Consider the following 22,748-nt stretch of genomic DNA (forward strand, 5'->3'; position numbering starts at 1 on the left):
AGTCCACACCGACCCTCTGAAGAGTAATTATAGCACTTTATAAAATCTTGAGGGGCATAGGTATGGTGAATAGCAAGTATCTTTTCTCTAGGATAGGGGAATTCAAAACTAAGGGCATATTTTTAAGGTGAGAGGAGAAATATTTAAAAAGGACCTGAGGGACAGCGTTTTACGTAGAGAGTGGTTCATGTGTGGAATGAACAGCCAGAGGAAGTGGTGGATGCAGGTACAGTTACAATATTTAAAAGACATTTGGATAAGTCCATGAATAGGAAAGAGTTGGAGGGATATGGGCCAAATGCAGGCAGACGGGACTAGTTCAGTTTGGGATTATGGTTGGCGTGGACTAGTTGGACCGAAGGGTCTGTTTCTGTGCTGAATGACTATGAATTTGAATTCAATGACAACTAGTCTAAGGGTGGCTTTGTTCACACTGCCAGTGGTTGCAAACAAACCCTCATCTGGATCACTAATGCACTTTAGGGAAGGAAATCTGCCATCCTGACCAGGCCTGGCCTACTTGCGACTCCAGACCCCAGCAACGTGGTTGATTTTTAACTGTCCTCTGGGTAATTAAGGATGGGCAATAAATGCTGTCCTAACCAGCGATGCCCACATCCCTATAATAGGTAACTTAAACATATTCCTAGTTTCTCCTGGTGCTGACCTTAAGCTTATAATTTTATCAATTCCCTGACCGTGAAATGAGTTCATACTGTTTGTCTTTTGAACCCATTTCAGAATGATGAGTATTTCTCTGAAGCCTTCAGCTTAACCTTCTCAGAGTTTTGTCAAGCCATCGAAACTGTATCCTTTCATTCCATACATGAAACTGACTCTCATCTCATTATCTTTTCATCTATGCCTCGAGTATCTTATCCCTCTTTAGCGTGTCTGAAAAGGCACTTGAGACAAAGATCCGCTCCACATCCTAAACCGAATGACCATCATCTTTTGCTGTTTTGCTTAATATTGCTTGTAGCCACTGGGATTTGTATTTGACAGGAGGCCAATGTGGAAGAGAGCAATAAGAAAACTTTGGGCTCAAGAGTCATTATCTGCTTCACTTTATTATCCAGAAAAACATGGGGACATCTGGTTAATATTCTGGACTGGTGATCATATATGCATTTTGGCCTGGGTCCCATTGTGAACTATTTATATTCAGAATTCATCAAAGCATTTGTAGATTGAGAAAGAGAGAAAAAGACCGTTTTGCTGCAGTGAGTAATTCTCCTGGTTACTTGCATTGATTTATTTTTATCAGTTACCTGCATTTATATTCCACCTTGCAAATGTAATTCATCTGGGAATTTGATTTTCTGATGAATTTTTGACTTGTTGCCCATTGCATTATTTATCAAGTCCGTTAGGAAGCAGTAAAAATTGGGATTGAAAATACCAATTGTGTTCGAACATCTCTACTAATGGAAACTGGCACTAAAATGAGAGGTATGGATAGAGTCAATAGCCAGAGACTTTTCCCCAGGGCAGGATTGACTGGGACGAGGGGTCATAGTTTTAGGTTATTAGGAGGATCGTATAGAGGAGACATCAGAGGTAGGTTCTTTACGCAGAGAGTTGTGAATACATGGAATGTGTTGCCAGCGGTGGTGGTAGAAGCAGAGTCATTAGGGACATTTAAGCGACTACTGGACATGCACATGGATAGCAGTGAGTTGAGGGGTGCGTAGGTACGGTTATTTAATTTTACATTAGGAATAATCCTCGGCACAACATCGTAGGCTGAAGGGCCTGTTCTGTGCTGTGCTTTTCTATGTTCTATGTTCTAAAATAAATCGCGAACAATTGTTTATTTATTTATTTATTTTTTCTTTTTTCTTTTTTTTCCCTTAAACCCCCACACTACCGCCTAACCACGGTGGTGCTTATTTTTCCACAGCACCCATGGTGTGTGTGTATACGTGTGAGACACAGTGAAAGACACAAAGTGCACGAATCTTTATTCAAATTCCTCCACCAGGAAGATAGGAAAACACCCGAGTGGCCAGTGACAAACAAACAATTGTTTATTATCTGCATCAGGCTTTTTAATTCCAGTTAAACCTGTTTGTTTCATTATTGAACAGTTCTCTGTTGCATTCTATTGAAATGTATTGTTTGCTATTTATATTTGTGGGACATACTTGAATTTAAAACTGCTGGTCCATTGTGAATGCTGTTATACCTTCATGGGAAATCAAGCTCCAATTTTCCCAGAACCATCAGGAAACTAGCAAATATGCAGAATTTCCCAATTTATTTATCTTTTCGCTCCAGGTTGACAGAAACCAGGTACTTGATAAGATTTACTTTTTCTTACAAATTAGTAGGTTCTAATTACAAATGAAGATTTATGAACCATTAACTTCAAACTACAAAGCACTTATAAAACTCTCCCTCTAAACACGCATAGAGACAGTGAACAAAATGGATGCTGTGGTTGGAGGGAAAATGATGTACATTTGGATCTGAGGTTTGCTTGAAAGTGGCCACACAAGTAGATAGGTTGGCGAAGAATCTGAATGGCATGCTTGCCTTTATTGGTCAGGGAATTGAGTACAAGAGTCAGGATGTCATGTTGCAGCTTGATAAAGACTTTAGTTAGGCTACACTTAAGAGTAGGCGAAAGTGAGGACTGCAGATGCTAGAGATTACAGTCGAGAGTGTGGTGCTGGAAAAGCACAGCAGGTCAGGCAGCATCCGAGGAGCAGAAAAATCGATGTTTCGGGCAAAAGCCCTTCATCAGGAATGAGGCTGGGAACCTCCGGTGGAGAGATAAATGGGAGGGGTGTGGGGCTGGGGAGAAAGTAGCTGAGAGGGCAATAGGTGGATGGAGGTGGGGTAAAGGTGATAGGTCGGAGGGGAGGGTGGAGCGGATAGGTGGGAACGAGGATGGACAAATAGGATTGGTTATTGGGGCATTGCTGAATTGGAAGGTTGGAACTGGGATAAGGTAGGAGGAGGGGAATTGAGGAAACTGGTGAAATCCACATTGATGCCCTGGGGTTGGAGAGTCCCGAGGCGAAAGATGAGGCTGTCTTCCTCCAGGCGTCGGGTGGTAAGGGAGTGGCGATGGAGGAGGACCAGGACCTGCATGTCCTTGGCGGAGTGGGAGGGTAAGTTGAAGTATTCAGCTTAAGAGTATTCAATTCTGTTCGCCACATTACAGGAAGGATATGGAGGTTTTGGAGAGGGTACAGAAGAGGTTAATCAGGATGCTGCCTGGATTAGAGGGTATGAGCTACAGGGAAGGCTAGAAAAATTCAGATTATTTTCTCTTGAGCAGCAGAAGTTGAGGGGAGACTTGGTAGAAGTCTACAAAATTATGAGATGCATAGATAGGATTGACAGTCAGAATCTTTGTCTAAAACTACGGGACATGCATTTAAGGTGAGAGGGGGCAAGTTCAAAGGAGGTGCTAGGAGCAATGTTTTTACTCAGAGAGTGATTGTGATGCTGATCAGAACACTCCTTCTCAATCTTCTTTCTCTAGATACTTTCACTTGTTTGCATGAGACGCAAGGAGTCTGGAATGCGTTGCCAGGGTTGATGATGGAGATAGATATGGTAGGAGCATTATTGGTGCTTTTAGATAAGTATGTGAATATGCAAGGAATGGAGGGATATCGACCAAAGGCAGGCAGAAGGGATTAGTTTAATTTGGTGTCACGTTCAGCACAGCGTTGTGGGCCGAAGGGCCCATACCTGTGTTGTACAGTTCTATTGGGCAGGCAGTTCACTGGTCCCTATCTGCAGGGATTGCTGAGGTGATTGTGATGCTGATCAGAACACTCCTTCTCAATCTTCTTTCTCTAGATATTTTCACTTGTTTGCATGAGACACAAAGTGACTGGCTCATGCTTATAAATGTCTCTAATTTATTAAAGTTACACTTTACAATGACTGATGAGGAGACATAACCTGGCCACCTGCAGACCTGAGATGCTTTTTTATTCCAGACTGAGAAAACTCCTTCCTTTCTGAGCTCTGCTAGCATCTGACTCAAACATTCAGACCTCCTAGCTGTTCAGCGACCTGGACACCAGTAACATAGTTGTTGGCAGGCAGAGAGTCTTTGGCATCGGTTTATGGATTAGTGGCCAGTCATCAATCAGCTGCTTGTTGCTGATCAAAGCTTCATTGATACCCAACCCAACTCATCTGTGTAGTTTCCCCACTGTTTGAACCAGCAGCTGTGTAAATAGCACTTACAATGAGCAATTTGCTTTTTAGAAGGTGCCACAATCCTTGAAAAGTCCTAGGCTTTTCCAAACAGTCCTTTTTCCATTTCACCCAGAGCTAAAAACACAGAAAGGTAAAGGTACTGTTAATCACCTCCCCCACTGATCAGAATGGTTGAGGGTTGCTGTGTGTCCTCAGAGCTTTCTTGCTCAAATATCGGTTACCCAGAATCTGCCAATATTCTTTAACAATGAGTTAAATGATGGTTTGGAGTCATAGAGATACAGAGCAAGAAACAGCCTCTTCGGTCCAACTCGTCCATGCTGACCAGATATCCTAACCTAGTCTAGTCCCATTTGCCAGCACTTGGTCCATATCCCTCCAAACCCTTTCTATTCATATACCCATCCAGATGCCTTTTAAATGTTGCCATTGTCCCAGCCTCCACCACATCCTCTGGCAGCTCATTCCATACACGTACCACCCTCTGCGTGAAAAAGCTGCCCTTAGGTCCCTTTTATTTCTTTCCCCTCTCATCTTAAACCTATGCCCTCTAGTCTTGGACTCTCCTATTCTAGGGGAAAAAAAAAACCTTGACTATTCACCCTATCCATTCCCTCATGATTTCATAAACTTCTAGAAATTTATGAGTATTCAGGGGCATAGATTGCATTTTGCTTTGCTTTAGATAATGCTTCTGAAGCTTCTTGTGGCGCTGCGTTACAAAGTTGTATAATACTTGAAAAGGATAATTAAGGTCCTTTATTCGGTGTTCTTATTTCCTCATTCCATTTCTGCATAAAAGGAACGGCTTGGTGCTCAGATGAATATTTTCTTAGCTTCTGAAGCGTGTCTACTTATGAATTGCTGAAACCGCTGCCTTTGAAGTTCTTTCTAATCTTTGCTTTCGGCACGACAGATTATGTAGACTGTAGCTTTGACAACAGAACTGCTCAGACTGTCCTGTCAGAATAAAATGTGTTGCTGTTTAATTTGTAGTTTTGATACCACTGGAATCCCTTACCCTGGTTTGCTTCCTGTGTTATTGAGTAAATGCTGCGATGCCCGTATTGTACTCTTCACCACCTTGACACCTGAGGGCTGATGTGGCAACAATGGGTACCTTCTGGAGAACAGGGATTTGAAGATCCTCCAGGTGGCTGAGAGCATGGTATATTTGATGTGTGGGAGCAGGAGCTACCATGAACAACAAAGATTGGAGTAGCAGCTGGTGGACTCCAACTATTGCTTCCCTTCCAGGGAGAGTTGCCTGAGCTGCTAGTAGCAGACTTTCGAGAACCTTCGAACTGGGAGCAGGAGCAGGCCGTTCTTGCCCCTAGACCACTCATGTCCTCGGGCCTGCCCTGTCATCGGTAAGAACATGGCGCTACCCCTTCCATCCCCTTGCCCGTCAAGAAAAACTTGACAGGGTGCTAACACCCCGAATTCCGTGCCTTGCCCCAGTTCTGCCCTTCATTGTGAGCTCCCCTGACTGAGGATGAATAAGACAGTGGAATGCCAGATAGACATGCCCAACAAAAGAGACCTGAGGGGCAACTTTTTCACACAGCGGGTGGTATGTGTATGGTACCAGCTGCCAGGTGTCACTGGCTGGGCCATAATTTATTGCCCATTCCTAATTACCCAGAGGACAGTTAAGAGTCAACCACATTGCTGTTGGTCTGGAGTCACATGTAGGCCGGACCACAGAAGGATATTAGTAAACCAGATGGGTTTTTCCAACAATGGATTAGCTAAACTGGTCGTCATTAGACTCTTACTTCCAGACTTTACTGAGCTCGAATTACACCACCTGCTGTGACAGGATTCAAACCCAGGTCCCCAGAACATTGCCCAGGTCGCTGGATTAATTGTCCAGCGATAACACCACTAAGCCATTGCCTCCACAACAGTGGTTGAGGTGGGTACGATTGCAGCAATTGTAAGACATTTGGATGGGTAAATGAATAGGAAAGGGTTAGATTGATGTGGGCCAAATACAGGCAAATGGGACTGTATCAGATCAGGATACCTAGTTGGCATGGACAAGTTGGACCAAAGAGTCTGTGTCTGTGCTGTACGACTCAATAAGCAGGCCTCACAACAAGAGATCTGCTCATTGGCCCACAGTTACACGGATTGTTTGAATCTGATGATGACTATGAGTCCTACTGTGTCACGCCCCTCTGTGACCAAAGTGACAGCTGACATTATTGCTTGCTGATCTGTTTAATAAACCTGTGTTTGTGAGACTGCAGTTCATTCACAAGCACTAGAGAGAGCTGTACAGTCAGTGATGAAAATTTTCGTTGCTGTGTTCTCTGAATCCTCTACTTTACACAGCAGTTCCAGTGGTCTTGGCCCTCCCACACTGATTGATTTCTTTGTTTGAGGCCCACAGAGAGCGTGTCTGCAATTAAGATCATGCTCGCATCTGCTAATTATTTACTCAATTAACAGCATTGCTGGCAGATACTCCAAAAATGAGGGAATTCGTTCTAAACTTAAGAAGTATACAATAAAAATCAGTTTCCTTAGCTTTAATGTCAACACGATATTATGGTTTGGAGATGCCGGTGTTGGACTGGGATATACAAAGTTAAAAATCACACAACACCAGGTTAGAGTCCAACAGGTTTAATTGGAAGCACTAGCTTTCGGAGCGACGCTCCTTCATCAGGTGTTGTGGAGTACACAATTGTAAGATTATTTCTTACAATTGTGTCCTCCACAACCACCTGATGAAGGAGCAGCGCTTCGAAAGCTAGTGCTTCCAATTAAACCTGTTGGACTCTAACCTGGTGTTGTGTGATTTTTATCTTTGAACACGATATTTGAGTGATACTTCAATGCAGCACACAGAAGATGGTGTACCAGGGAAGGGAGAAGTGAACAGTAATGAGATGAATAAAGCAATTGCATCTGAAGCAAGTAGGTGCAAATTCTCTGTCGGGCTGGGGGAGTTTCCAGTAGAAATACTAAGAATAAAGAGAGGGAAGGACTGCAGCCTTTTGCACCTACAGCAAGCCCCGCATATGCTGGGTGAGAAATTTTATCAGTAATATTTGCTGTGAAATTACTCAGAGATAGGCCAGAACTCGCCAGGGATGTGGATTTGATTCTAGCCTCAGGCGACTATGCAAAGTCCGCGCAGGTATTCTCCCCGTGTCTGCGTGGGATTCCCGCTGGTGCTCCAGTTTCCTCCCACCGTCCACATATATGCAGGCTGCGTGGACTGGCCATGGGAAAAGCAGACTCACAGGGATAAGGTAGGGGGATGGTCTGGGTGGGATGCTCTCTGGAGGATCGTTGTGGACTCAATGGGCCGAATGGCCTGTTTCTGCACTGTATGGATTCTGTGATTCTGTAACTTGCAGTGTGACTCCTGAAGTTGGCTGTAATCTAGTTGTACAATTTTAACTCTGTCGTGGTTTTCTCATTCCTGTTATACATCAAATTCATTGAAAGACAGTTCCTAGTATGAGAACCACTGGAATATTAATGGCTTCTAAAGACAGAGGCCACATAGAGTCACAGAGATGTACAGCACGGAAACAGACCCTTCATTCTGATGCTGACCAAATATCCGAAATTAATCTAGTCCCATTTGCCAGCATTTGGCCCATGCCCCTCTAAACCCTTCAAATTCATATACCCGTCCAGATGTCTTTTAAATATTGTAATTGTACCAGCCTCCACACTTCCTCTTGTTAGAGACAAAAAAAACTGCAGATGCTGGAACCCAAGGTCGACAGGGAGGAGGCTGGAAGAACACAGCAAGCCAGGCAGCATCAGGAGGTGGAGAAGTCAACGTTGCCTCTCTTCCAATCTCGTTCACTGTGTCAGATGCTCCTGATGTGGTCTTCTCTACATCGGTGTTATGAAGATGTGGGCATACTGCACCTTTAAGAGAGAGTTAAAAGCAACAGAATGGCCTGACACATCACCAAGTGTTCTGAAAAAAAGATGTAAAGTAACCTTTTGGATCAGCAGTTAGGGTAGTTGGTTGCCTGGAGACAAAAACAGATTCGAATTAGGCCAATCAGTTTAAATATACCACCAAAAAAACCAAACTCCAATCCAGTTTGAATTTAGTTATTGACAGTCTTAAAAGACAATGACATAATCTGATGCTTTGAGGGGGCGGTGGGGAAGACCAGGGAAAATTGAACAGTTGAGAGGAGAACTACCAATCTAATGACATCTGCTAACTGCCCAAAGAATAGCTCTCTTAAAGGTACCTTTATCAATCAGTAACCTGTGAAGGAGAATCCCCAAGAAGCAGAAAAGACAGGAATACAGAGAAGAAACTGAAAGCTGCCTGGTTTTGGGATAAGAAGTTTTGTTTTGTAAATCTTAATCAGGCGTTTTATACTTAGTATTGTAGAAGGGAAGTAAAAGTTAGGTTAGAGGAAGGAGTTGTAAATAGTTGTTAGTTAATTATTCTCTGTTATATTTTAAGAAATAAAGTTGTTAATTTTTACTTTAAATAGTTCTTGGCTGCTCGAATTTTCACAGATTACTGCACGGGATAAATCTTTTCTGTGTTCCTGATTTAAAGCAAGCAGGAGAATTTACCCATGTTGTAGCAATCAGGGAGACTAAATGTAAACTTAGGAAATGGTGCACCGAGAATCTCAGCCAGGCGGGCAGGGGCTGACATGGACCTCCTAGTCACTGGCCATTGTAATTCCCCTTCCCACTCCCTTTCCAACATGACAATCCTCGGCCTCCTCCATTACTACAGCGAACTAAACTTTAAATTGGAGGAACAACACCTCATCGTCCGCCTGGGCAGCCTACAGCCCAGAGGACTCAACGTTGAGTTCTCCAATTTCAACCAACCTCCTTTCCCATCCCCCAATTCCCTTCCCAGCCCCTCCCCCGCCCTTCCACTCCTCCCAGCCACCTACTGGATTCATTCCTCCCATTGGCCAACCAGGTCGTACCCGCTGCCAGTCTTCACCTATCCCCCACCTCACCACTATCCCCTTTTTCTGCAGCTCCTCTTACACTCACCCGCAGTCCTGAAGAAGAGTTACACCTGAAATGTTGACTTCTCCTCCTCCTGATGCTGCCTGGCTTGCTGTGTTCTTCCAGTCTCCTGCCTGTCCACCACATCCTCTGGCAACCCATTCCATACACGCACCACCCTCTGTGTGAAAAGGTTGCCCCTGAGGTGAGTTTTATATGTTTCCCCTCTCACCCTAAACCTATGCCCTCTAGTTCTGGATTTCCCCACCCCCAAGGAAAACAACTTTGTCTATTTATCCTATCCATGCCCATCATGAATTTATAAACCTCTATAAGGTCACCCCTTAGCCTCCAATGCTCCAGTGAAAACAGCCCAGCCTATTCAGCCTCTCTTTATAGCTCAAACCCTCCAACCCTGGCAACAGGTATGGTTGTGATCCTGCTAATATTTTACAAAGATTCCTTAAGATGTTAACTTTGTCTATTCTTCTGCAAAACGCCTCATTGGTCATTATTTTATATTTTTGCATTGACCTGGATTTTACGAAGTGGTACTGTTTGCCATTGACATCAAAGATAATTTCCCACATTCATCCAAAGATCTTTATGGGGTGGATTTCCTCTTTCCTGTTGATAGTTTCAGTTTGATGCCACGTCAAGTGGATCTCTACGCATCACACTCTGCTTTCTCTGCATATTCGAAAGCCCTAAGAACTATATCTAACTCCTTCTTAAGAAAGTTCAATGTTTTAGCCTCAGCCTCATTCTGTGGCAGAGAATTTCTCAGGCTCAGTACTCCCTGGTTGAAGAAATCTCTCCTCATCTCAGTCCTAAATGGCCCACTCTGTGGTAGGGATTTGGTTGGGGATGTAACAACAGCTGGCGATGAGCTAAGGAGCTGCTGTTGGGCACAAGGCATTTTTTTTGGAAAGAGATTCCACCACCTTTATAACTGATGATACAAACGGTGTTAAGCTTGTCGAATCCTGCGTTCTAATATTGTTAACGATTGGCACAATTAGGATGGACGCTGTGGCCTGAGGGAAATGGGGGGGGAAATCGGCAAGCAACCCTGTGCAACAAAGTTAGAATTGTTTGTCTTAATGAGAAGTAAGCACTTCCCTTGAGCAGAAAAAGAATGATGGTTTGTCTAAGATCATCAGAAACACAATCCCAAGCAATCCTCACAGAAAATTATTTTGCAGAAGGCTCCAAAGAAATGTAGTAAAGCAGAATGTACAACTGCAGGCTAAATATTACTCACTAGTTGGTTTTACTGGATTGCAAACTGAGATTGCAAATCTCAACAGTGATTTCAGAATAATGCACAAATTGCCAAGTTGTGTTATCTTCTTTGTTTGTTTTTATTACATCTACAAATGATCACAGTTTTCTCAGAGTGTATAAGTTACTGATTTCTAATTATTCCATGTCATCAATAGAAGCTATTCCACACCAAAAGTAGGGGCAGACTCGTAAAGCGTTTCAAAAATTGGCTTATGCCAACTGGATGGACTTCCTTGAGCACGATTCAACTTTGTTTATTTTGTTATTTTCAAATGTTCTGCATTAAGTGAAAGATGTGTTCATAACTTGCCCAAGCAGCTTACCAATTTACAAATCCTTCCAATGTTGTATTGGTAGGTGCTAGGAGCAGGGGAGGTTCCTGATTAGCTGCGTTATGGAAGGAAATTACAGCTTTCGCCATCATCACCTATTGTCCCGGGCTACAACAGGCATGTAAAAGTGTACATTGTCATAGCAACTCGGACTCATTGGCTGATGCCAACAGTACAGGGTTCAATCCCCATAGATTAGAACCCTTAGTGTGGATTCAGGGTTACTTACTGTGCCCTCTGGTGGAGATTTTTACGCTGTGATTCAGAATTTCCTTCAGGCAGAAAGCTCACAAAATGATATATCAAGTGACTAAAAGTGTGAAAAGTTAGAGCAGTGCTTTTGGACTGATATTAAAGTAGTTGGTTTTGTAACGCTAATTAAGTCTATCAAACAGGGGTGAGGGTGGTGTAGTGCTAATGCTGCTGGGCTTAGTAACCTCAAACTAACCCTCTGGGGAGACATGAGTTCATGTCCTGTGTCTGATGAAGTTTAGTACAATATATTTAGAATTGAAATCCCTTGTAAAACGTTGTCTGCTTCACTTCTAGTGAAGAAAATCTGCCCTGACCTAGCCTGACCTGCACGTGACTCCAAACCCACAACATTGAGGCTGACTGTTGAAACCCTCTGAAATAGCCGAGCAAGCCACTCAGTTCAAGTGCTGATGGGGACAGGCACTAATTCCGAGTGATACCCACAACCTGTGAAAGAGGAACAAAAATCATGCAACTTATGACTTGATTGCAAATCTTAACCAAGTTTAGGCTGTGTTTTCCCATCTATGGAATGACTGAAGTTGTTTTTGTCTGGATCAGGTTTAATCAATGTTGCCTGAGCCAGTCAGGGTGGTTGAACAATAATACTGGAGTGTGAGAGTCATGTAAAGGAAGCGATTAAAAGATCTTGAATTTTTGCAGCATCTTACACATCCTCAAGGCATTCCGCAGTACCCTGCATCACTGACTTTTTAAGTCACTTCAAGAAACTGTTACATTAAAATAGATGTATCTCATTGCATAAGTATTGTATTCTGCTTGGAGGACATGATGCAATTAAACTTTCTGATGCTGTACCGAAATGCAATATTTGTCCTAACGTAGTGTTTTGTTTATTAAAGAAAACCCCTTGTACAGGAGAGTGCCACAAAAATCGTTTTTCTTATTCTTTATTCTCTTGCAGAAGAAACCAACTGATGACTCATCTGGCAAACTAGAACACATTAATCCAGGCGCAGTCATTGTTTGGTGAGCAATTCCTTTCTTTTCTAAATAGAGTAGCATAAGAGGTAGTAGTTGCTAAGCGAAACTGATATGCAAGAATTCTTCATTAAACATATATCTTCGACTTATAATACAATGTCCCTGTAACAGTGCTGTCAGTGTACACAGCCCCATGTAACAGTGCTGTCAATGTACACAGCCCCCTGTAACAGTGCTGTCAGTATACACAGCCCCCTGTAACAGTGCTGTCAGTGTACACAGCTCCCTGTAACAGTGCTGTCAGTGTACACAGACCCCTGTAACAGTGCTGTCAGTGTACACCGCTCCCTGTAGCAGTGCTGTCAGTGTACACAGCCCCCTGTAACAGTGCTGTCATTTTACACAGCCCCCTGTAACAGTGCTGTCAATGTACACAGCCCCCTGTAACAGTGCTGTCAGTTTACACAGCCCACTGTAACAGTGCTGTCAGTGTACACCGCTCCCTGTAACAGTGCTGTCAGTGTACACAGACCCCTGTAACAGTGCTGTCAGTGTACACTGCCCCCTGTAACAGTGCTGTCAGTGTACACCGCTCCCTGTAACAGTGCTGTCAGTGTATACAGCCCCCTGTAGCAGTGCTGTCAGTGTACACAGCCCCCTGTAACATAGCTGTCAGTGTACACTGCTCCCTGTAACAGTGCTGTCAGTGTACACAGCCCCCTGTAACAGTGCTGTCAGTGTACACAACCCCCAGTAACAGTGCAGTCTGTATACTGCTCCCTGTAACAGTGCTGTCAGTGTACACTGCTCCCTGTAACAGTGCTGTCAGAGTACACAGCTCCCTGTAACAGTGCTGTCAGTGTACACTGCCCTCTGTAACAGTGCTGTCTGTGTACACTGCCCCCTGTAACAGTGCTGTCAGTGTACAGAGCCCTCTGTAACAGTGCTGCCAGTGTACACAGACTCCTGTGACAGTGCTGTCAGTGTACACAGCCCCCTGTAACAGTGCTGTCAGTGTACACTGCTCCCTGTAACAGTGCTGTCATTTTACACAGCCCACAGTAACAGTGCTGTCAGTGTACACAGCTCCCTCTAAATTGTTGATCAGTGTGCTGACTGCTCTGTTCTGAACCAAGCTGTTCCAATGGAGATATAACACTGGCATTTTCCTTGGTAATTTGGAATCCTGCTGAGTTATGTACTGTGCACAAGACGTTGAATGAATCCAATCTACCCAGTTATGGCCAAAACCACCCACTTTTGATCACCATGAAAATGACAAAAGCTGTCATCGACCGTGCTGTCAAGCGTTATCTGCTCAGCAATAGCCTGCTCATTGACTCCTATCTTGGGTTCTGGCTGAACCTGACTCAGCTCCTGACTTCAATGATCCTTGGTCCAAAGGTCAGTGTCCTCACCTCCAGGACGTCTCTGTGCAGGGGTTCCGCCAGGTAGTGTGTTCGGCCCATCCATCTTCAGCTGCTACAGAATCACTGATATGTTATGGTGCAGAAGGATATGTTATTTCGCCCATCATCAAATACCTTCCCTCCCTTATAAGGTCAGAAGTAGGGATGCTCAGTGGTGAGTCCCCAATGTTCAGCACCATTTGTGGGCTCTTAAATAAACTAGTCCCTATCCAAATGCAGCAAGACCTGGAAAATGTCCAGGTTTGGGCTGACAACTGGCAAGTTCCATTCACACCTACACAAGTCCGAAGCAATGACCATCTCCAACAATAGGGAATCTAGCCACCCCCCATTGATATTCAAGAGCATTATCATCACTGAATTCCTCACTGTCAACATCCTGAAGGTTATCAATGAACAGACACTGAACTGAACTAGCCATGTCAACATGAGAACAGGTCAGAGTCTGGAAATCCTGCAATGAAGTTGCTCACTTCCTTACTCCCAAATTCTGTTTACCAGCTGCAAGGCACAAGTCAGGGGTGTGATGGAACATTCTTCACTTACATGAGTGAGCACAGCTCTAACACTCAAGAAACTTGATACTCTGCAGGACAAAGCAGCCTGTCCCACCCATTAACATCCACCGCCTCCACCACTCAGAGGCAGCAGAGTGTACTGTCTGCAAGATACATTGCAGAAATTCACCGAGGTCCTTCAGATAGGCCTTTCCAAAATTGTGCCCAGTGCATCAAGAAGGACAAGGATAGCAGATACATGGGAACACCACGTTGCCCTCTGAACCACTCACCATCCTGAGTTTGAACCACATGACCATTCTGTCGGTGTCGCTGGGTGAAGGTTATGAAACTCCCTTCCTAAAGGCATTGTGTGTGTACCGACACGAAATGGATACAGCACCACCTTCTCAAGGGAAACCACAGGTGGGCATTCGGCGAAGTTTGCAGGCATGATTGTACATTTAACCTCTTCTGGCCTGCCAGAATTCATGCTCTACAGAGAACTTCCAGCAGTGTACTGTGTATTGACACTGAATCAAAACTCCACTGTGGTTCCACCAGGTCTTCATTCACTTGACGAGTTGTGTTGGGGATTTAACTTGGGCCGGTGTGAGTTAGTGCGCAACTTGACTTGAGGGATTTTGGAAAGCCTGACCAAAAATCTGTTTTCATTCTGTGCTACTTGAAAGTTGTTTGAGAATGATGACAAATTACGATAATTTTTTGCAGTTTTAGTGTCTGGGCTGAGGAGGCAATTAAAAAAAAACTGTAATGAAGTGCTTCCAACATGGCAGTTTGAAAAATGAGATGAATGTCCTGATTTATGAATATTCAACGGTGGCTTCCGCAGTCATTGATGGTAACAAGCAACTTTTATTGTCACTGTGACAAGCCCAGACAGCAAATTACCAATTTTATTGAAACCATCATGAAAGTAGAAACTATTGAGGCAGCAGCAATTAAACCTGTTTTATTCATTCTCAATGTGGGCAGCTCAGGCTAGGTCAGCATTTATTTCCCACCCTTAATTGCCCAAAGGTTTGTTGAGAGTCAGCCACATTGCTGTGGGTCGGGAGTCACATGTAGGCCAGACTGAGTAAGGACAATACTTCCTTAGAACAGAGAATAGTACAGCACAAGAACGGGCCCTTCGGCCCACAATGTTGCGCCAAACATGACGCCAAATTAAGATAATCCCTCCTGCTTGCCCTTGGTCCATATCCATCTATCTCTTGCATATTCATGTGTTTATCTAAAAGTCCCTTCGACGGCCCCTAACGTATCTGCCTCCCTCACCACAGCTGGCAGCACCTTCCAGACTCTCACCACTCTCTGTGTATAAAACCCTGCCCCTCACATCTTCTGCCAACTTTCCCTCTCTCACCTTAAGTGAATGCCCCTTAGCATAAGACCGTTCAACTCCGGGAAAAGGATTCTGACTGTCCGTCCTATCTGTGCATCTTATAATTTTATTGACTTCTATCAAGTCTCCCCTCAGCCTTCATTGTTCGAGAGAAAACAATCTGAGTTTAGATTACCTACAGTGTGGAAAAAGGCCCTTCGCCCAACGAGTCCACACCGACCCTCCAAAGAGTAACCCACCCAAACCCATTTCCCTCTGACTAATGCACCTAACATTATGGGCAATTTAGCCTGGCCAATTCACCCTAACCTGCACGTCTTTGGATTGTGGGAGGAAACTGGAGCACCCGGAGGAAACCCACGCAGGCACGGGGAGAATGTGAAAACTCCACACAGGCAGTCACTCAAGGCTGGAATTGAACCTGGGTCCCTGGCGCTGTGAGGCAACAGTGCTAATCACTGAGCCACCGTGCGAGTTATTATGGCCGCTCATCGAGGCAGCGTCCTAGTAAACATCTTCTACCTTATTTCTTTATTTTTTGACTTATTCTGTGAAGGTAATGCTTCACTTTCTTAACCTTGTTTCTTTTACTGCTTTGTACCTACATTTTTTTGTGTGTGGTGACATTATACATTTTTCACTGTAATTCTGTACTTGAGTACACACGACAATAAAATCTAAATCTAAGTCTCTAAAACCACGAGGCCGTCACCTCCACACATGCCAGAACACACGTGCCAACAGTGATAGAACTGAGCCACGATCAAGCACAGGTTTGTGAAACTTTTTTGGCCTTGAAAGTGGACATGAGAAAGAAGCAACCATAAAACATTGAAACCCCAGGGAGTTGTTATTTTTTTGAGGATGGAAATCCATAAGAATATATTCCCATTATTGTAAAAGCTCCATCATTGTCCATTTGCATCAAAGCACGACACAGTTTGGATTAACATTTTATCATTTTGGCAAACGCATAACCTCAAATAAACCAAAGTAAATTACTGCTGATGTCAAAAATCCGAAATAATAACATGACATGCTGGGTTCCAACTGGGCATGGTACGTTAACTCTGTTTTTCTCTGGAGGTTAGGTGGATTGGCTGGGGGGGGTGGGGTGCGGGGCATGGGGTTGAGGGAGCCTTTGACAACCTTTCAAAATGACAAAAGCAAATTACTGCGGATGCTGCAATCTGAAACCAAAAGAGAAAATGCTGGAAAATCTCAGCAGGTCTGGAGCAGCATCTGTAAGGAGAGAAAAGAGCTGACCTTTCGAGTCTAACTGACCCTTTGTCAAAGCTGTCAAAGCTGACAAAGGGTCAGTCAGACTCGAAACGTCAGCTCTTTTCTCTCCTTACAGATGCTGCCAGACCTGCTGAGATTTTCCAGCATTTTCTCTTTTGGTTTCAAAATGATAACTCGGACAAGATTCCAGGATTTGTGACCCCATTCCCTGCATCTCCCACTTTTTGGCCAGTCGAGGTCAGACCATATTTGGAATATTGTGAGCGGTTTTGGGCCTCGTGCCTAAGGAAGGATGATCCTTAGGGAGATGAAGGTTTGTTGGATGAGGTGCGGTTGAGGACTCTGGGTCTGTACTCGATGAAGTTTAGAAGGATGAGGGGGGGTGTTGATCAGATTGAAACTTATGGAATGCTGAGAGGCCTGGATGGAGTGGATGCGGAGAAGATGTTTTCGCTAGTAGGAGAGACTAAGACCTGAGGACACAGCCTCAAAGTGAAGGGGGCATCCCTTTAGAAATGAGATATGGAGGAATTTCTTCAACCAGAGGGTGGTGCATCTGTGGAACTCATTCCCTCACAAGGTTACAGAAGTAGGCTCATTGGATATATTCAAGACAGTGTTAGATAGGTTCTTAATTGTTAAGGGGATCAAGGGTTATGGGAAGAAGGCAGGAGAATGGAGTTGAGAAGCATTGGCCATGATTGAACAGTGGAGCAGCCTCAATGGGCTGAATGGCCTCATTCTGCTGTATCTTGTGGTAAAGGTGCAGGCTGATGCACTCTGTGTCTCACTCAACTCTGCTCCAGGGTGGTGAGAGGTAGCTCCTATTTGGACAGTTTTGTGGAGTCAGGTCAGTCTTTCAAGGAGCTATGGTGTATTCCCCGTCAGTCTTTAGGAACCTTTAGGAAGGGACATTCAAAATGTCCTTCCTGCATCTCTATGCCACCCTGTGGCCCTTGGTCCCTCACGTCCTTCTATGCCAGCCAATGGGGACTCTATGCTTATTCATACTGTACAGGTCTCAGCAGTTCAAGGAGGCTGCTCGCCACCACCTTCTCAAGAGCAATTGGGGATGGGCACTAAACGTTGACTTCTCCACCCCCTGATGCTGCCTGGCTTGCTGTGTTCTCCCAGCCTCCTGCCTGTCTACTTTGGATTCCAGCATGGGCAGCTTTTTTTTGACTCCAACAAACAGCCAGCGAAAGCCGTATCCCATAAGTGAATAAGATAAAACAGCCCGTTCAGACATAATGTAGCAGCATTTTAAACCTTTTTTGAAAATGTTATTAGCACTTGCATAATCTTCCATCTTTTTAAAAAAAACCTTTTTATTGCAGCACTATAAAACTGTCAGTCATCCTGACCTTGGAAAAACAGAAACTTTACTCAATTCCTAACCTTTTGTCAGTAAACATTATGCAGTTGACAGAATAGATTACAAGAGTTGCCAGTCAAGCTAAGTTTTGCCTCGAGTACAGTCATTTCAACTGACTAATGGATGTGTGGGCTGGCACCCAAGAATCTGTAATGAAGCTTGACTCTTGCTGTTTTATTTTTCAATACTGTCTTGTTTCCTTTTAGCATTTACCTGAGAGAACAGGCTGGGGCTAGGTTTAGTGTCTCATCTGAAAGATGGTATCTTCGACAGTGCAGCACTCTCCCAGTGCCGCCCTGGTGTGACAGACCTCAGCTTTGCTAAAGATTCCAATCAAGGCTGAGGGACCCCTCTCGAACTGACTTGAAAATCCCACAGCGTAGAAGCTTCTAGGCCTGGGTTCCTGCTGCTTCCTCCCACAGTTCAAACATGTGCAGGTTAGATGGATTGACCATGCTTAATTGCCCCGCAGTATCCACAGGAGTGCGGGTTAGGTGGGTTCGCCATGGGAAATGTGGGGTTATAGAGTTTGATAGTCATACAACATGGAAACAGACTCTTTGGTCCAACCAGTTCATGCCGACCATGTTCCCAAATTAAACTAGTCCCACCTGCCTACCCATATCCCTCCACACCTTTCCTGTTCACGTGCTTATGGAAGTGCCTTTTAAATGTTGTTCAAAAATAATTTAAGGTAACAATTTTCTGCTTCTGCTATCTAAGAAACTCACTGGGATAGGCTGGGTCTGGGTGGGATGCTCTTTGGAGGATCAGTGCAGACTTGATGAGCTGAAGGGCCTCTTTCTACATTGCAGGGATTCTGTGATTCTATTTATCATCACATTGGCCCTACACAGTTACCTGCAGCTGAATGACTGTCACGCCCCATGAGGGCTGATTAGTTACACAGGATTCTGATGAAGGGTCTCTCGATCCAAAGCGTTACTCCAGCTTTTCTCTCTCCCCAGATCCCTCCTGGCCTGCTGAGTATTCCCTGCTTTTTATTTTTGTTGCTTCTCTTTTTCATTTCCAGCACCCACGGTATATCACTTCGGTGTCGAATGGCCGGGTTTGTGAGAGGGGCTTGGGGTGTGGTCGCCAGGCTTCTTACACGGCAAGCTGGTCACCGGAGTAACCTGGCAGATTTTCCCTTCTCTCCCTCCGTCCCGCCAAATGGCCAACTCAAGATCCTTTGCGATGTGAGGCTGGGGGTAACAGATTCCAAGAGCTCTTCAGACGTGTGGTAGTCCATTAGGGATGTGAGGCTTCCGAAGAATTTCCTTGAGGGCTCCCATCAGTTAATGTCTGTTCAGCAGAGCTGGCCTTCCCAGGCTGGAGTTTCCTCACTGAGTGTGCCAGGCAGCACGTGACTCGGTGGCTAGCACTGTTGCCTCACAGTGCCAGAGACCCGGGTTCGGTTCCAGCCTCAGGTGAATGTCTGCGTGGAGTTTGTGCATTCTCCCCGTGTCTGCGTGGGTTTCCTCCGGGTCCTCCCGTTTCCTCCCACAGTCCAAAGATGTGGAGGTTAGGGTGGATTAGCCATGCTAAATTGCCCGTAGTGTTCAGGGATGAGTAGATTGGGTGCATTAGTAAATGTAGAGTAATAGGGTAGGGAATTGGGTCTGGGTGAGTGAGTCTTCGGAGGGTCGGTGTGGACTTGTTGGGCTGAAGGGCCTGTTTCACACTGTAGGGATTCTGTGAAGTAGAAATTCAGCTTGCTATGTCCCTCTGCACGCTGAGCTTCTCCATGCAAACCCCACAAGGGGATTGTGCTACAAAGGAGGTGCCTGCCATCAGGCAGAACTGGTTCCCATTCGGGATTCCTAACAACACGGTCCTATTCACGACATGGATCCTTCCTGGGATCATCTAATCCTGCAACTACACATCCCCATCTCGGAATCCAATCCTGGCACCCAGCATAAACCTCAACGCACATTTGGGAAACTTGAACAAGGGTTCACAAACCTGAGCATCTGTGTTCTGGGGCCAGCAATCTGCAGACCTGCTTCTCTAACCTTTCCCAGTTATGATGTGGAGGAGCTAGTGTTGGACTGGGGTGGACAGAGCTAAAAATCAGGTTATAGTCCACCATGTTGATTAGGAAGTACTAGCTTTCGGAGCACTGCTCCATCAGGTACCAGATGATGGAGCGGCACTCCAAAAGTTAGTGCTTCCAAATAAACCTGTTGGACTACACCTTGGTGTTGTGTGATTTTTAACCTTTACTGGTTAGGCATTCCCTCACCTGTCACCTTGTTCAGGGATTTGCAAGTTTCATATATTCCAGTTCTCTCAAACCATAGAATCCCTACAGTGTGGAGGCAGGCCATTCAGCCCATCGAGTCAACACAAACTCTTCAACGACCATACAACCCAGACACACACCCCTACTCTGTCCCTCTATTATCTGTGGCTAATCCACCAAGCCTGCACAACTTAGCATGGCCAATCCACCTTTGGACTGTGGGAGGAAACCAGAGCACCCGAGCGGGGGGAACCCACGCAGACACAGAGGGAGAATGTGCAAACTCCAGACTGACAGTAGCCTGAGGGTGGAATCGAACCCAGACTCCTGGCGCTGTAGGCAGCAGTGCGAATTACTGAGCCATCGTGACACCCCTGTCTGTCTAGAATATTAAATCATTCTTTTCATATCCTCCCCCCCCTCCCCATTTCCACTCCCTTCGATGATGCTGTGTGCTTCCCAGCATTTCAGTGTTGGCTTCTGTTAGGTCTGTTTTATGGTCTTGAGGATTTTCAGGAATATTTGCAGAGAACAGTGGGTCTTATTGCTTTCATCTTGTGATCCATTTGGACACAGTACCGAACACTGCGGCCAAGAAAGTGCAGATAAGAGACGAGCTTCTACCAAGGGAGGTAATAGGGGAATTACCATTTGCGGGAGCGTAGAGGATTTGTGTGGTTTTCATCACAGGGTCTTTCCTTGTTGGGCTGTGATTGGACTGATTATGTATTGCAGACCAGTAGTCACTCTAAGAAGGTTGCCATGGCAATCAGTGATGTCAGGCAAGTGCTGCAACATCTGTGTGCTGTTCGTAAGAAAGGTCAGATTGTTTTCTACTGAAACAGAAACCATTACTGTGTCAAAATTTGAAGGAGCATCGTTGCATTGTGCATAAGTTCAGCTTTGATGTTTCGTTTGTCCAATTATTTCAGCCTTGCAGTTGCTGTATTTTTACGTGCGTGCCTCAGCTAACGTCAACTGAAGTAACAAACAAGAACTTTCATTATTGTGGGTATTCGGTGGCTGTGCTGTATCTGAACCAGCGATTGAATCTATTCTGAACTATTGATTCTTGACAGGAGTCAGTCGCTCAGCGTGTATTCCAAGCAGTTCACTGATGATCTTGAATTTACTGCCTGAGCAGGCACTGCGATGGCAAAGTGCCCAGTAACAGCTTTGTCTCCATGCTGTTGCTGTTGTATTACATTAGTCTGAGGGTCCATCAAATCAAGCTGGGTGTTCAGTGGGTGTAAAGGTAGGAGTTCCATGGTGAATGACTGGGTCTTAAGGAGTGTAATGGAACAGAGGGATCTTGGAGTTCAGGTGCACGGTTCCCTGAAAGCGGAGTCACAGGTAGACAGGGCAATGAAGAAGTCAGGGCTGAGAGAAAGTGAGGACTGCAGATGCTGGAGATCCGAGACGGAAAGTGTGGCGCTGGCATTCCTGATGAGGGGCTTAGACCCGAAACGTTGACTCTCCTGCTCCTCGGCTGCTGCCTGACATGCTGTGCTTTTCCAGAGCCACACTTTTCGGCCTTCATCAGTATAGAAGTTGGGAAGTTATTGCAGTTGTACAGGACATTGGTGACACCGCACTTGGAGTATTGTGTTCAGTTTTGGTCAGCTTGCTAGGGGAAGGACGTTATTAAGTTGGAAAGAGTGTAGAAGAAATTTACAAGAATGTTGCCAAGACTGAACAGTCTGAGTTATAGGGAGAGGTTGGACAAGCTAGGACCTTTTTCTATAGAGTGTAGGAGAATGAGGGGGATCTTATATAAGTGTATAAGATTGTAAGAAGCATGGATAGGGTTGGGGAATCAAGGACTAGAGACCATCAGTTTGGGTTAGAGGGGAAAGAATAAAAGGGAACCTGAGGGGCAACTATTTACAAAGAGTGTGGTACACAAATGGAATGAGCTGCCAGCGGAAGTGGTTGAGGCAGGTACATTAACAACATTTAAAAGGCATTTGGACAAATACACAAATAGAAAAGGATTAGAAGGATATGGGCCAAATGCAGGGAATTGGGGTTAACATGGATGGGCATTTTGGTCGGCATGGGACAAAGGACCTGTCTTCGGTTAACCATTTTATTCTCCACACAAAAGCAACGAGTAAATTTTAATTATCTGACTGGGTTTGAAAACTGACCGTCAACCAAAAAGCACAAATGCCATTCCCTACATCCAGAGATGTGCAGGTTAGATGGATTGGCCATACCTCATAGTGTCGAGGGATGTACAAGCTAGGTGGGTTAGCCACAGGAAATACAGAGTGACAAGAATAGGGATAGGGTAAGGGAGGTTGGGTTTGGACACGATGGGCCGAATGGCCTGCTGTACACTATAGGGATTCTTTCATTCTATTGCAGTACCCATGGTGTTTTTTCATTCTTTTATGGGATGTAGGAATGGCTGACAAGGTTAAGAGTTTTTGTCCAGTCCTAATTGCCCCTAGACTGGGCAGCCTGCTAGACCATCTCAGAGCACAGTTAACAGTCAGCTGCATTGCAGCGTGTCTGGTGTCACATGTAGGCCAGACCTGATTAGGATGGCAGATTCTCTTCCCTAAACATAGGATCAAAGGTAGGCCACTTGGCCCTTCAAGCCTGCT

The 22,748-nt window shown here is 44.9% G+C and overlaps 1 protein-coding gene across 8 annotated transcripts in view; it reads left to right on the forward strand.

Annotated features, from left to right (window-relative positions):
- Nucleotides 1–22,748, forward strand: part of LOC122553085 (1-phosphatidylinositol 4,5-bisphosphate phosphodiesterase beta-4) — a 533,291-nt gene that overhangs the window by 151,516 nt on the left and 359,027 nt on the right. For all 8 annotated transcript variants that reach the window (XM_043696591.1, XM_043696592.1, XM_043696594.1 and 5 more), the window contains one exon: nucleotides 11,959–12,023. The gene's annotated coding sequence lies outside the window, so the exon portion shown is untranslated. The remainder of the gene's footprint in view (nucleotides 1–11,958; nucleotides 12,024–22,748) is intronic.

This window comes from Chiloscyllium plagiosum, chromosome 9, assembly GCF_004010195.1.
Source record: "Chiloscyllium plagiosum isolate BGI_BamShark_2017 chromosome 9, ASM401019v2, whole genome shotgun sequence".
Lineage (NCBI taxonomy): Eukaryota > Metazoa > Chordata > Chondrichthyes > Orectolobiformes > Hemiscylliidae > Chiloscyllium > Chiloscyllium plagiosum.